At 37.4% G+C, this 15,642-nt stretch overlaps 3 non-coding genes across 3 annotated transcripts; all 3 read left to right on the forward strand.

Moving 5' to 3' along the window:
- Positions 1–1,585: 1,585 nt before the first annotated feature.
- TRNAC-GCA (transfer RNA cysteine (anticodon GCA)) lies at positions 1,586–1,657 on the forward strand. The gene has a single exon. It is a non-coding gene; the product is annotated as a tRNA-Cys (tRNA).
- A 3,594-nt stretch (positions 1,658–5,251) lies between these two features.
- Positions 5,252–5,323, forward strand: TRNAC-GCA (transfer RNA cysteine (anticodon GCA)). The gene has a single exon. It is a non-coding gene; the product is annotated as a tRNA-Cys (tRNA).
- Positions 5,324–13,045: 7,722 nt separating this feature from the next.
- TRNAC-GCA (transfer RNA cysteine (anticodon GCA)) lies at positions 13,046–13,117 on the forward strand. The gene has a single exon. It is a non-coding gene; the product is annotated as a tRNA-Cys (tRNA).
- Positions 13,118–15,642: the final 2,525 nt, after the last annotated feature.

Below are 15,642 nucleotides of genomic sequence, written 5' to 3' on the forward strand. Positions count from 1 at the left end.
GAGTAATTATTCGGTTTGTGATGTCATCATGTGTTGTCTTTTTTGAACACCTCAAATAAATATTGAAAGAATATGCATAAAAGGAATGCCAAGGTTGTTTTCCATTTCCAACTGATGGAGAAATAAATCATAATTATATCAACGATGAAAGGACTCTTATCATGACAAACAGACAATTATTATGCTTTGAAAACATCGTCATATTTCGAAATGGAAAGTTTCATTTCTTCATCTAAAATATCAATCATTTATTGCAAACACATCAGCATTAAAATAGACTGCAATTGATTCAGAGAAATGCTAATTTCTCAATGACAAGAAGGACGAAGTGAACGATAAAACACGACAGAGGAGGGAGCTGATTGAAAGATTTTCTTTGCAGTTTGAGAAGTTCTGCCTCAAAATCCATTTACAATGTCATATATTTCGATAATATGGAATTTAATTCAACATCAGGGGATTGTCATCATGAACTGTCCATCCGTCTCTTTTTGGCTTCTCCGGCAAACCGTTGGGTCCATCCGGCTGAAATTTGGCAGCAACGTCCCTCTCGTGACTGGTAACAGGGCTTGAAAACCTCGTTCCGGTCACGTGGTTTCAGTCGGTCAAAATGGTTGACAAAGCAAATTTCTTCAAAATGTTCTTCTCCAGACACATCACTCAGAATTGTACCACATTTGGGTTACAACCTAATGCCAGGGTGAGAATGTTCAATGACGAAGGTCATGCCGACCAAGTGACGGAATTGTGTCAAAATTGCACACATTTTCAATGTTTGGGAGAATTGCATAAATTCCTTTTTAAAATCTTCCTCTCCAGACTCACCAGGTATGCCACTAAATTTGGGTTATAACATGAGGCCAGGGACCAGAGAAGCTGCAGGTCCAGTGGTCATATTTTTGTCTTTGGATCTGGAAACAGAGTGTGACAGCTTTGGATGTGTTTGCAAATATCTGGAAAATTCACTTTTCTCGTTTTTATTAATCAGAAAAGCATCATTTAAACACATATTTTTGTTTCGATAAACTGAGAATTGTTCTGAAATTCAATCGCCCAGAAAGGGAACAGGAACATAAATATGGAGTTTGACAGTTGTGGAAATAAAAATTGAATATCAAAACACAAAGCTTGCAATGACACTGATTTAACATCAATGAATAATCATGAGAATGAACTTTGAGGAACAGAAAAGGAAGAAGATTATCCAACTATTAATTTGTAATTGGTCACGGGGTTTGGAACGAATACAATTATTTTGTTATTGACTATTAGAACAAAAAATCACACGTATGAAACAAACCATTTCAAATGGAATGCGTCACCGCCATGAGAACATTTAAATTCCATAAGATGGAGCAATAATTTGGAATTGGTGCTCCCATTTTGCTGGCTTGATAAGAGAAGACGCCATTTTCCGTTTTGCCATCTCCATCCCACCCCATTTATAATCTCATGTGGGCATGGGAAACTTGTGAGTTGTGAGTGAAGTGGAAGAAAGAAACCACTGAAAAAGGGAAAGCAAATTGAAGAAAAGAAAGGAAAACTTATTAATTTATCAAAGCCTTGTTCATCGTTGTCATCATGAGGGGATATAGCTCAGTGGTAGAGCATTTGAGTGCAGTTCAAAATGTCCTCAGTTCAAATCTGAGTGTCCCCTTCATTTAACGCTTTTTTGATGATAATTTTTTTCATTAAAAACAACAATTTCAAAGGAGGAATTATTCGATCTGTGATGAGAGTTTTCATTGTCTTTGTTGAACACTTCGAATAAATATTAAAAGAATGTGAGGAAAAGGAATTTCAAGGTTGTTTTGCATTTCGAAAAAGATTGTTTAACAAAGTGAACAAACATGATTTAAGGAATCTTCTCAAGAAAAATGCACAATTATTACACTGAGAAAACAACATTATATTTCTCATTGAGGTTTTATTTCTTTATCTAAAATGTCAATCACACATTGCCAGCACGTCAGCATGAAAGTAGACTGCAATTACTTCAGAAACAACAAAGATTTCTGAATGATGAGGAAGGAGAAGAGAACTAAAAAAAAACGACAGAGGAGGGAGCTGGTGGAAAGATTTTTTTTGAATTTTAGAAACTTCTGTCTCAAAACCCATTTACAATGGAATATTTTTCGATTATCTGGAATTTAATTCCACATGAGGTATTTTCATCACATTCAGTCAGTCACTGTGTCTCTGTTTTTGACTTATTCGGCCAAGCGCTGTGTCTATTCGGCTGAAATTTAGCAGCAACATTCCTCTCCTGATGTCTGGTCACAGGGATTGCAAACCTCGCCTCCCGTCCACGTGACATTAAGTTGGTTAAAATGGCCGACACAGTAAATTTCTTCAAAAATCTTCTTCTCCAGACAAACCTGTCAGAATATTACCAAATTTGGGATAAAATATGAGGAAAGGGTCCTGATGTTAAATTATGGTGGCCAGGCCGATCAAATGAATGGGAGTGTGTGAAAATGGTGGTCACACAAATTCCTCAAAAATCTTCTTCTCCTGATTCACTGGTCAGAATGCTCCCAAATTTGGGTAACAACATGAGGCCGGGGTATGGATGTTAAATTGCAAAAATCATGCAAATCAATTAATGTAAAATGTGTCAAAATGGCCGACATCGTCAATTTTTTTGGAAATCGCACAAATTCCTCAAGTCAACTTCTTCTCAAGACCTCCAAATGAGAATGCCACCAAATTTGGGTTATAACATTGGGACAAGGCCCAGATAAGCGACAGGTCCAGTGGTCTTATTTTGTCTTCAGTTATGGAAACAGAGTGTGACAGCTGTGGGTGTATTTGCAAATGTCTGGTCCATTCACTTCCATTGATCTGAAACTTATCCCCCATAAAGGGAACATTAAATATCGAGTTTGACAGCTGTAGGGGTGTTTGCAAATGTCTGGTTTATTCACTTTTCTCATTTTTGTGAATCACAAAAACATTGGCCAAAACTTATTTTTGTTTCGATAAAGTTAGAATTATTCTGATACTCATTCGTCCAAAAAGGAAACAGGAATAATAAATATGGAGTTTGACAGCTGTGGAGATCAAAAAAATTGAATATCAAACGACAAAGCTTGCAATGACACTGATTTTACATCACTAAATAATCATGAGAATGAACTTTCAGGAACTGAAAAAGGAGAAGAGTATCCAACTATTAATTTGTAATTGGTCACTGGCTTTGGCAACAATGCATTTAATTCATTGTCGACCATCAGTGTAAAAAAGCCACAAGTATGAAACAAACAGATTCAAATGGAACACGTCACCACCATGAGAACATTTAAATTCCATCAGATATGGCAATAATCGGGAATTGGTGCTCCCAGCTTACAGCCATGATGGCAGAAAACGCCATTTTCCTTTTTGCTGTCTTCCTCCATCCCATTTGGAATCCTGTGTGGGAACGGGAAACTTGTGAGTTGTGAGTGAAGTGGAAGTAAGCAAAAGCAAAATGAAGAAAAGAAAGGACAAACTGATTACTTTATTAAAAGCTTTTCATTATCCTCATCATGAGGGGATATAGCTCGGTGGTAGAGCATTTGAGTGCAGTTCGAAATGTCCACAGTTCAAATCTGAGTGTCCCCTTTAGTGGGATCTTTTTTGATGATTATCTTTTCTCTAAATTCAACAACTTGAAAGGAGAAATGATTTGGTTTGTGATGTAATTTTATGTTGTCTTCATTGAACATCTCTAATAAATATTGAAAGAATATGTATAAAAGGAATGCCAAGGTTGTTTTCCATTTCCAAATGATGGAGAAATAAATCATAATTATATGAACGATTAAAGGACTCTTATCATGACAAACAGACAATTATTTTGCTGTGAAAACATCGTCATATTTCGAAATCGAAAGTTTCATTTCTTGATCTAAAATGTCAATCATTTATTGCAAACAGATCAGCATTAAAATAGATTGCAATTAATTATGAGAAACCATAATTTCTGAATGAAGAAGGAAGAAGTGAACAATAAAACACGACAGACGAGGGAGCTGATTGAAAGATTTTCTTTGCAGTTTGAGAAGTTCTGCCTCAAAAACCCATTTGCAATGTAATATATTTTGATTATCTGGAATTTAATTAAACATCAGGTATTGTCATCATGCACCGTCCAACCGTTTCTTTTTTGACTTCTCCGGGCAAACTGTTGGGTCTATCCGGCTGAAATTTGGCAGCAACGTTCCTCTCGCGATTGGTAACAGGGATTAAAAATCTCGTTCCGGTCACGTGGTTTCAGTCGGTCAAAATGGCTGACAAAGCAAATTTCTTCAAAAATGTTCTTCTCCAGATCCACCACTCATAATTGCACCACATTTGGGTTACAACCTAATGCCAGGGTGAGAATGTTCAATGACGAAAGTCTTGCCGATCAAGTGACGGAATTGTGTCAAAATGACACACATTTTCAATGTTTTGGAGAATTGCATAAATTCCTTTTAAAAAGCTTCCTCTCCAGACCCACCAGGGAGTATGCCACTAAATTTGGGTTATAACACGAGGCCAGGGCCCAGATAAGCTGGAGGTCCAGTGGTCATATTTTTATCTTCAGATATGGAAACAGAGTGTGACAGATGTGGATGTGTTGTCAAATGTCTGGAAAATTCACTTTTCTCGTTATTGTTAATCAGAAAAACACATTATCCAACAAATATTTTTGTTTCGATCAAGTTAGAATTGTTCTGAAATTCAATCGCCCAGAAAGGGAACAGGAACATAAATATGGAGTTTAGGAGCTGTGGAAATACAATATTGAATGTCAAACTACAAAGCTTGAAATGACACTGATTTAACATCAATAAATAATCATGAGAATGATGTTTGAGGAACTGAAAAGGAAGAAGAGGATCCAACTATTAATTTGTAATTGGTCACGGGGTTTGGCACGAATACAATTATTTTATTATGGACCATTGGTACAAAAATCACACGTCTGAAACAAACAGTTTCAAATGGAACTCGCCACCGCCAGGAGAACATTTAAATTCCATCAGATGGAGCAATAATTGGGAATTGGTGCTCCCAGCTTGTTGGCTTGATAACAGAAGACGCCATTTTCCTTTTTGCCATCTCCATTCCACCCCATTTATAATCTCATGTGGGCACGGACAACTTGTGGGTTGTGAGTGAAGTGGAATAAAGAAACCACTGAAAAAGGGAAAGCAAATTGAAGAAAAGAATGGAGAAACTGGTTAATTTATCAAAGGCTTGTTCATGTTTGTCATCATGAGGGGATATAGCTCAGTGGTTGAGCATTTGAGTGCAGTTCAAAACGTCCTCAGTTCAAATCTGAGTGTCCCCTTCATTTCACACTTTTTTGATAATAGCTTTTTTCATTAAAAACAACAATTTGAAAGGAGGAATTATTCGGTCTGTAATGAGAGTTTTCGTTGTCTTTGTTGAACACCTCAAATAAATATTGAAATAATGTGAGGAAAAGGAATTTCAAGGTTGCTTTGCATTTCGAAATGATTATTTAACAAATTGTACAAACATGATAAAATGATTCTTATCAAGAAAAATGTACAATTATTATAATGAGAAAACAACATTATATTTCTAATTGGAGGTTTTATTTCTTTATCTAAAATGTCAATCACTTATTGCCAGTACATCAGCATGAAAGTAGACTGCAATTACTTCAGAAACAACAAAGATTTCTTAATGATGAGGAAGGAGAAGTGAACTAAAAAAAACGACAGAGGAGGGAGCTGATTGAAAGTTTTTTTGGAATTTTCGAAATTTCTGTCTCATAAACCCATTTACAATGGAATATTTTTAGATTATCTGGAATTTAATTCCACATGAGTATTTTCATCACATTCAGTCAGTCAATCTGTCTGTTTTTGACTTATTTGACCAAAACCGCTGTGTCTATTCGGCTGAAATTTAGCAGCAACATTCGTCTCCTGATGTCTGGTAACGGGGATTGCAAACCTCGTTCCCGTCACGTGACATTAAGTCGGTCAAAATGGCCAACACAATCAATTTCTTCAAAAATCTTCTTCTCCAGACACACCAGTCAGAATATTACCAACTTTGGGAAACAACATGAGGAAAGGGTCCTGATGTTAAATTGTGGAGGCCAGGCCGATCATATGAATGGGAGTGTCTGAATATGTCGGTCACACAAATTCCTTCAAAAAATCTTCTCCTGATCCACTGGTCAGAATGCCACCAAATTTGGGTTACAACATGAGGACAGGGTATGGATGTTAAATTTCGAAAGCCATGCAAATCAATCAATGGGAAATGTGTTAAAACGGCCAATATCATCAATTTTTGGGAGAAATCACACAAATTCCTCAAAGAAAAACTTCCTCTCAAGACCTCCAAATGAGAATGCCACCAAATTTGGTTTATAACATTCGGACAGGGCCCAGATAAGCTGCAGGTCCAGTGGTCTTATTTTTGTCTTCAGTTATGGAAACAGAGTGTGACAGCTGTGGGTGTATTTGCAAATGTCTGGTCCAATCACTTCCATTGATCTGAAACTTATCCCCCATAAGGGAACATTAAATATCGAGTTTGACAGCTGTTGTGGAATTTGCAAATGTCTGGTATATTCACTTTTCTCATTTTCGTGAATCACAAAAACATTATCCAACACTTATTTTTGTTTCGATAAAGTTAGAATTATTCTGATACTCATTCATCCAAAAAGGAAACAGGAATAATAAATATGGAGTTGACAGCTGTGGAGATAAAAAAAAATTGAATACCAAACCACAAACCTTGCAATGATACTGATTTTGCATCAATAAATAATCATGAGAATGAACTTTCAGGAACTGAAAAGGGAGAAGAGTGTCCAACTATTGATTTGTAATTGGTCACTGGCTTTGGTATCAATGCATTTAATTCATTGTCGACTATTGGTGTAAAAAAGCCACAAGTATGAAACAAACAGATTCAAATGGAACACGTCACCACCATGAGAACATTGAAATTCCATCAGATATGGCAACAATCGGGAATTGGTGCTCCCAGCTTACAGCCATGATGGCAGAAGATGTCATTTTCCTTTTTGCTGTCTTCATCCATCCCATCTGGAATCCTGTGTGGGAACGGGAAACTTGTGAGTTGTGAGTGAAGTGGAAGAAAGCATCCGTTGAAAAAGCAAAAGCAAACTGAAGAAAAGAAAGGACAAACTGATTACTTTATCAAAAGCTTTTCATTAGTCTCATCATGAGGGGATATAGCTCAGTGTTAGAGCATTTGAGTGCAGTTCACAAATGTCCTCAGTTCGAATCTGAGTGTCCCCTTCAGTAAGATCTTTTTTGATGATTATCTTTTCACGAAATTCAACAACTTGAAAGGAGTAATTATTCGGTTTGTGATGTTATTATGTGTTGTCTTTATTGAACATCTCAAATAAATATTGAAAGAATATGTATAAAAGGAATGCCAAGGTTGTTTTCCATTTTCAAATGATGGAGAAATAAATCATAATTATATGAACGATTAAAGGACTCTTATCATGACAAACAGACAATTATTTTGTTGTGAAGACGTCATCATATTTCGAAATGGAAAGTTTCATTTCTTGATCTAAAATGTCAATAATTTATTGCAAACAGATCAGTATTAAAATAGACTGCAAGTAATTATGAGAACCGATAATTTCTGAATGACAAGAAGGAAGAAGTGAACGATAAAACACGACATACGAGGGAGCTGATTGAAAGATTTTTTTGCAATTTGAGAAACTTCTCTCTCAAAAATCCATTTACAATGGAATATTTTTCGATTATCTGGAATTTAATTCCACCTGAGTATTTTTATCACATTCAGTCAGTAACTCTGTCTCTGTTTTTGACTTATTCGACCAAAACCGCTGTGTCTATCTGGCTGAAATTTAGCAGCAACATTCCTCTCCTGATGTCTGGTAACAGGGATTGCAAACCTCGCTCCCGTCACGTGACATTAAGTTGGTCAAAATGGCCGACACAGTAAATTTCTTCAAAAATCTTCTTCTCCAGATCCACCTGTCAGAATATTACCAACTTTGGGATATGAAATGAGGAAAGGGTCCTGATGTTAAATCGCGGAGGGGAGGCCGATCAAATGACTGGGAGTGTGTGAAAATGTAGGTCACACAAATTCCTTCAAAAATTCTTCTCCTGATCCACTGGTCAGAATGCGACCAAATTTGGGTTACAACATGAGGACAAGGTATAGATGTTAAATTGCCAAAGTCATGCAAATCAATTAATGGAAAATGTGTCAAAATGGCCGACATCATCAATTTTTGGGAGAAATCGCACAAATTCCTCAAAAAAAAACTTCCTCTCAAGACCTCCAAATGAGAATTCCACCAAATTTGGGTTATAACTTTAGGACAGGGCCCAGATAAGCTGCAGGTCCAGTGGTCTTATTTTTGTCTTCAGTTATGGAAACAGAGTGTGACAGCTGTGAGTGTATTTGCAAATGTCTGGTCCATTCACTTCCATTGATCTGAAACTTATCCCCCATAAAGGGAACATGAAATATCGAGTTTGACAGCTGTAGGGCTGTTTGCAAATGTCTGGTATATTCACTTTTCTCATTTTCGTGAATCACAAAAACATTATCCAACACTTATTTTTGTTTCGATAAAGTTAGAATTATTCTGATACTCATTCATCCAAAAAGGAAACAGGAATAATAAATATGGAGTTGACAGCTGTGGAGATAAAAAAAATTGAATACCAAACCACAAACCTTGCAATGATACTGATTTTGCATCAATAAATAATCATGAGAATGAACTTTCAGGAACTGAAAAGGGAGAAGAGTGTCCAACTATTAATTTGTAATTGGTCACTGGCTTTGGCATCAATGCATTTAATTCATTGTCGACTATTGGTGTAAAAAAGCCACAAGTATGAAACAAACAGATTCAAATGGAACACGTCACCACCATGAGAACATTTAAATTCCATCAGATATGGCAACAATCGGGAATTGGTGCTCCCAGCTTACAGCCATGATGGCAGAAGACGTCATTTTCCTTTTTGCTGTCTTCATCCATCCCATGTGGAATCTTGTGTGGGAACGGGAAACTTGTGAGTTGTGATTGAAGTGGAAGAAAGCATCCGTTGAAAAAGCAAAAGCAAACTGAAGAAAAGAAAGGACAAACTGATTAATTAATCAACGGCTTGTTAACCTTTTTCATCATGAGGGGATATAGCTCAGTGTTAGAGCATATGAGTGCAGTTCAAAATGTCCTCAGTTCAAATCTGAGTGTCCCCTTCAGTAGGATCTTTTTTGATGATTATCTTTTCACTCAATTCAACAACTTGAAAGGAGAAATTGTTTGGTTTGTGATGTCATTTTGTGTTTTCTTGATTGAACATCTCAAATAAATATTGAAAGAATATGTATGAAAGGAATGCCAAGGTTGTTTTCCATTTCCAAATGATGGAGAAATAAATCATAATTATATAAACGATGAAAGGACTCTTATCATGACAAACAGACAATTATTATGCTGTGAAAACATCGTCATATTTCGAAATCGAAAGTTTCATTTCTTCATCTAAAATGTCAATAATTTATTGCAAACACATCAGCATTAAAATAGATTGAAATTAATTAAGAGAACCGATAATTTCTGAATGACAAGAAGGAAGAAGTGAACGATAAAACACAAGAGACGAGGGAGTTGATTGAAAGATTTTCTTTGCAGTTTGAGAAGTTCTGCCTCAAAAACCCATTTACAATGTAATATATTTCGATAATCTGGAATTTAATTAAACATCAGGTATTGTCATCATGAACCGTCCATCCGTCTCTTTTTTTGACTTCTTCGGGCAAACCGTTGGGTCCATCCAACTGAAATTTGGCAGCAACGTTCCTCTCGTGATTGGTAACAAGGTTTAAAAACCTCGTTTCGGTCACCCGGCTTGAAGAAGGTCAAAATGGCTGACAAAGCAAATTTCTTCTAAAATGTTCTTCTCCAGATCCACCACTCAGAATTGTACCACATTTGGGTTACAACCTAATGCCAGGGTGAGAATGTTCAATGACGAAAGTCATGCCGACCAAGTGACGGAATTGTGTCAAAATTGCACATATTTTCAATGTTTGGGAGAATTGCATAAATTCCTTTTAAAAACCTTCCTCCCCAGACCCACCAGGTATGACACTAAATTTGGATTCTTACATGAGGCCAGGGCCCAGATAAGCTTTAGGTCCAGTGGTCTTATTTTTATCTTTACATATGGAAACAGAGTGTGACAGCTGTTGATGTGTTTACAAATGTCTGGAAAATTCACTTTTCTCGTTTTTGTTAATCAGAAAAAAATTGTCCAACACATATTTTTGTTTCGATAAAGTTAGAATTGTTCTGAAATTCAATCACCCAGAAAGGGAACAAGAACATAAATATGGAGTTTGAGAGCTGTGGAGATAAAATATTGAATACACTGAACAACAAATTTCAAAAATTTTTTTTTACTGGAGATGTGTAAAGTGATTAAGACTAATTTGGGTATGCTGATTTCAAAAATCATAACCGTTTTGCTGTATCACGTCAGGATTTTCAGGAACAGAAATATTCCCATTGCCTAGAAGTCAGGATTTCAATGAAATTTACATATGTCTTTAACATGTCTTTTTCGTACAATTGTTGTTAACTTGTGTTATATTTCTTTCTTTCAGATAAAGATGAGTAGGCGTTCCTGTACCAATCATCCTGACAACTTCTGTTATGTCTGTGGTCGGTATACCAAAAAAGATCAACAGCGAAGTATATCTACAGCAGTGAAAATGAAGGCCGCCTACTTTCACTACTTCGGGTGTAAGGTGGGGGACCAAGAACAGAGCTGGGCACCACACATCTGCTGCACAAGCTGTCACACAACCTTGACTCAGTGGTTGGTGGGCAAGCGCGCGAGCATACCATTTGCGGTGCCCATGATATGGCGTGAGCCGCAGAATCATCATGATGATTGTTATTTCTGCTGCACAAGCATCGCCGGCTTCAACAAGAAGAATAAAGGTCACATCAAGTACGCTGACTGCGTCTCTGCTCGTAAACCTGTGCCTCATGATGACGAGAACCCCGTTCCAACACCTCCAGCTGATCAGAACATAGCTGTAAGCAGTGGTGAAGAGGATGGTGATGATGAACCTTTTGAACCCGACACTCAAGAATCACACCTTCTGAACCAGGGAGACTTAAATGATCTTGTAAGAGATCTCTCGCTGTCAAAGGCGAAGGCAGAGCTGCTTGGATCAAGGCTGCAGCAGTGGAATCTACTTGAACCTAACACCAAGATATCCTTGTTCAGAGCACGTCACAGAGACATGGCTGAGTTCTTTGAGATGGAAGACACGATGACATTCTGCAGTGACATCAACGGTCTGTTGAAAGAACTTGGGTGTGATCACGATCCTGCTGACTGGCGCCTCTTCATCGACTCGGGGAAGAACAGCTTGAAGGCTGTTTTGCTCCACAATGGCAACGAGAAACCATCAGTCCCACTGGCTCATGCGTTCGGCATGACAGAGACCTATGAGACTATGTGGCAGCTGCTTGATTCCATCAAGTACAATGACTTCAACTGGCACATCTGCGGAGACTTGAAAGTGGTGGCGCTGTTGTTAGGGCTGCAGTCAGGCTACACGAAATACATGTGCTTCCTTTGTCTCTGGGATAGCAGAGACGACAAGAATCACTGGACGAAGAAAGATTGGGAAGAGCGAAAAGAGCATGTACCTGGTCGACACAACGTGAAGCATGTCGCCCTTGTCGACCCAGCCAAGGTTTTCCTTCCACCACTCCACATAAAGCTCGGCTTGATGAAAAGTTTTGTACGGGCAATGGATCTGAATGGGCGTGGGTTTTTATACCTCAAGGAAAAGTTTGGCAACACCTTGTCGGAGGCCAAGATCAAGGCTGGTGTCTTTGTTGGACCGCAAATCCGACAGATTATGAAGGACGAAACTTTTCCGACAACTCTAAACCCCAAAGAGCTGGCAGCGTGGAGGAGCTTCAAAGCTGTGACGGACAACTTCTTGGGGAACGAGCGCGCGGACAACTATGAAGAAATAGTGCAGCAGTTGCTGGAGTCCTTCAGGAAACTTGGCTCCAGGATGTCCCTGAAAATCCATTTCCAACACCAGCACCTGAACTTCTTCCCTGACAACTTGGGAGCAGTCTCGGACGAGCACGGCGAGCGATTCCACCAAGAGATTTCACTCATGGAGACGCGTTACGAAGGGCGGCACAACCCGAACATGATGGGCGATTTCTGCTGGTTCCTGCATCGTGAAACTGACACAGAGCAGGACAAACGCAAAGCCAAATGCCTAAAGCATTTTAATTACATTCTAGTGGAGTTTTTCTGCAATTTCTATAATTTTGAAGCATTCATGATGAAATAAATGAATAAATGAATTTTTGTAAATTTCATTGAAATCCTGACTTCTAGGCAATGGGAATATTTCTGTAACTGAAAATCCTGACGTGATACAGCAAAACGGTTATGATTTTTGAAATCAGCGTACCCAAATTAGTCTAAATCACTTTACACATCCGCAGTAAAAAAATTTTGTTGTTCAGTGATATCAAAACACAAAGCTAGAAATGACACTGATTTAACATCAATGAATATCATGAGAATGCACTTTGAGGAACAGAAAAGGAAGAAGAGTATCCAACTATTAATTTGTAATTGATCACGGGGTTTCGCACGAATGCAATTATTTTATTATGGACCATTGGTCCAAAAATCATACGTATGAAACAAACAGTTTCAAATGGAACACGTCACCGCCATGAGAACATTTAAATTCCATCAGATGGAGCAATAATTGGGAATTGGTGCTCCCAGTTTGTTGGCTTGATAAGAGAAGACGCCATTTTCCTTTTTGCCTTCTCCATCCCACCCCATTTATAATCTCATGTGGTCACGGACAACTTGTGGGTTGTGAGTGAAGGGGAAGAAAGAAACCACTGAAAAAGGGAAAGCAAATTGAAGAAAAGAAAGGAAAACTGATTAATTTATCAAAGACTTGTTCATCTTTGTCATCATGAGGGGATATAGCTCAGTGGTAGAGCATTTGAGTGCAGTTCAAAATGTCCTCAGTTCAAATCTGAGTGTCCCCTTCATTTAACACTTTTTTGATGATAATTTTTTTCATAAAAAACAACAACTTGAAAGGAGGAATTATTCGGTCTGTGATGAGAGTTTTCATTGTCTTGGTTGAACACCTCAAATAAATATTGAAAGAATGTGAGGAAAAGGAATTTCAAGGTTGCTTTGCATTTCGAAATGATTGTTTAACAAATTGTACAAACATGATAAAATGATTCTTATCAAGAAAAATGTACAATTATTATAATGAGAAAACAACATTATATTTCTCATTGGAGGTTTTATTTCTTTCTCTAAAATGTCAATCACATATTGCCAGCATGTCAGCATGAAAGTAGACTGCAATTACTTCAGAAACAACAAAGATTCCTGAATGATGAGGAAGGAGAAGAGAACTAAAAAAGACGACAGAGGAGGGAGCTGATTGAAAGATTTTTTTGGAATTTTAGAAATTTCCGTCTCAAAAACCAACTTACAATGGAATATTTTTCGATTATCTGGAATTTAATTCCACATGAGTATTTTCATCACAATCAGTCAGTCACTCTGTCTCTGTTTTTGACTTATTCGACCAAAACCGCTGTGTCTATTCGGCTGAAATTTAGCAGCAACCTTCGTCTCCTGATGTCTGGTAACACGGATTGCAAACCTCGTTCCCGTCACGTGACATTAATTCGGTCAAAATGGCCAACACAATCAATTTCTTCAAAAATCTTCTTCTCCAGACACACCAGTCAGAATATTACCAACTTTGGGAAACAACACGAGGAAAGGGTCCTGATGTTAAATTGCGGAGGCCAGGCCGATCAAATGAATGGGAGTGTCTGAATATGTCGGTCATGCAAATTCCTTCAAAAAATCTTCTCCTGATCCAATGGTCAGAATGCCACCAAATTTGGGTTACAACATGAGGCTGGGGTATGGATGTTAAATTGCCAAAGTCATGCAAATCAATTAATGGAAAATGTGTCAAAATGGCCGACATCATCAATTTTTGGGAGAAATCGCACAAATTCCTCAAAAAAAAACTTCCTCTCAAGACCTCCGAATGATAATGCCACAAAATTTGGGTTATAACATGAGAACAGGGCCTAGATAAGCTGCAGGTCCAGTGGTCTTATTTTTGTCTTCAGTTATGGAAACAGAGTGTGACAGCTGTGGGTGTATTTGCAAATGTCTGGTCCAATCACTTCCATTGATTTGAAACTTATCCCCCATGAAGGGAACATTAAATATCGAGTTTGACAGCTGTTGTGGAATTTGCAAATGTCTGGTATATTCACTTTTCTCATTTTCGTGAATCACAAAAACATTATCCAACACTTATTTTTGTTTCGATAAAGTTAGAATTATTCTGATACTCATTCATCCAAAAAGGAAACAGGAATAATAAATATGGAGTTGACAGCTGTGGAGATAAAAAAAAATTGAATACCAAACCACAAACCTTGCAATGATACTGATTTTGCATCAATAAATAATCATGAGAATGAACTTTCAGGAACTGAAAAGGGAGAAGAGTGTCCAACTATTAATTTGTAATTGGTCACTGGCTTTGGTATCAATGCATTTAATTTATTGTCGACTATTGGTGTAAAAAAGCCACAAGTATGAAACAAACAGATTCAAATGGAACACGTCACCACCATGAGAACATTGAAATTCCATCAGATATGGCAACAATCGGGAATTGGTGCTCCCAGCTTACAGCCATGATGGCAGAAGACGTCATTTTCCTTTTTGCTGTCTTCATCCATCCCATTTGGAATTCTGTGTGGGAACGGGAAACTTGTGAGTTGTGATTGAAGTGGAAGAAAGCTTCTGTTGAAAAAGCAAAAGCAAACTGAAGAAAAGAAAGGACAAACTGATTAATTAATCAACGGCTTGTTAACCTTTTTCATCATGAGGGGACATAGCTCAGTGTTAGAGCATTTGAGTGCAGTTCAAAATGTCCTCAGTTCAAATCTGAGTGTCCCCTTCAGTAGGATCTTTTTTGATGATGATCTTTTCACTCAATTCAACAACTTGAAAGGAGAAATTGTTTGGTTTGTGATGTCATTTTGTGTTTTCTTGATTGAACATCTCAAATAAATATTGAAAGAATATGTATAAAAGGAATGCCAAGGTTGTTTTCCATTTCCAAATGATGGAGAAATAAATCATAATTATATAAACGATGAAAGGACTCTTATCATGACAAACAGACAATTATTATGCTGTGAAAACATCGTCATATTTCGAAATCGAAAGTTTCATTTCTTCATCTAAAATGTCAATAATTTATTGCAAACACATCAGCATTAAAATAGACTGCAAGTAATTATGAGAACCGATAATTTCTGAATGACAAGAAGGAAGAAGTGAACGATAAAACACGACATACGAGGGAGCTGATTGAAAGATTTTTTTGCAATTTGAGAAACTTCTCTCTCAAAAATCCATTTACAATGGAATATTTTTCGATTATCTGGAATTTAATTCCACCTGAGTATTTTTATCACATTCAGTCAGTAACTCTGTCTCTGTTTTTGACTTA

The sequence above is a fragment of the Eptatretus burgeri genome, chromosome 6 (genome assembly GCF_056783735.1).
Source record: "Eptatretus burgeri isolate ZD-2024b chromosome 6, Ebu_testis_v1, whole genome shotgun sequence".
Taxonomy (NCBI): Eukaryota; Metazoa; Chordata; class Myxini; order Myxiniformes; family Myxinidae; genus Eptatretus; species Eptatretus burgeri.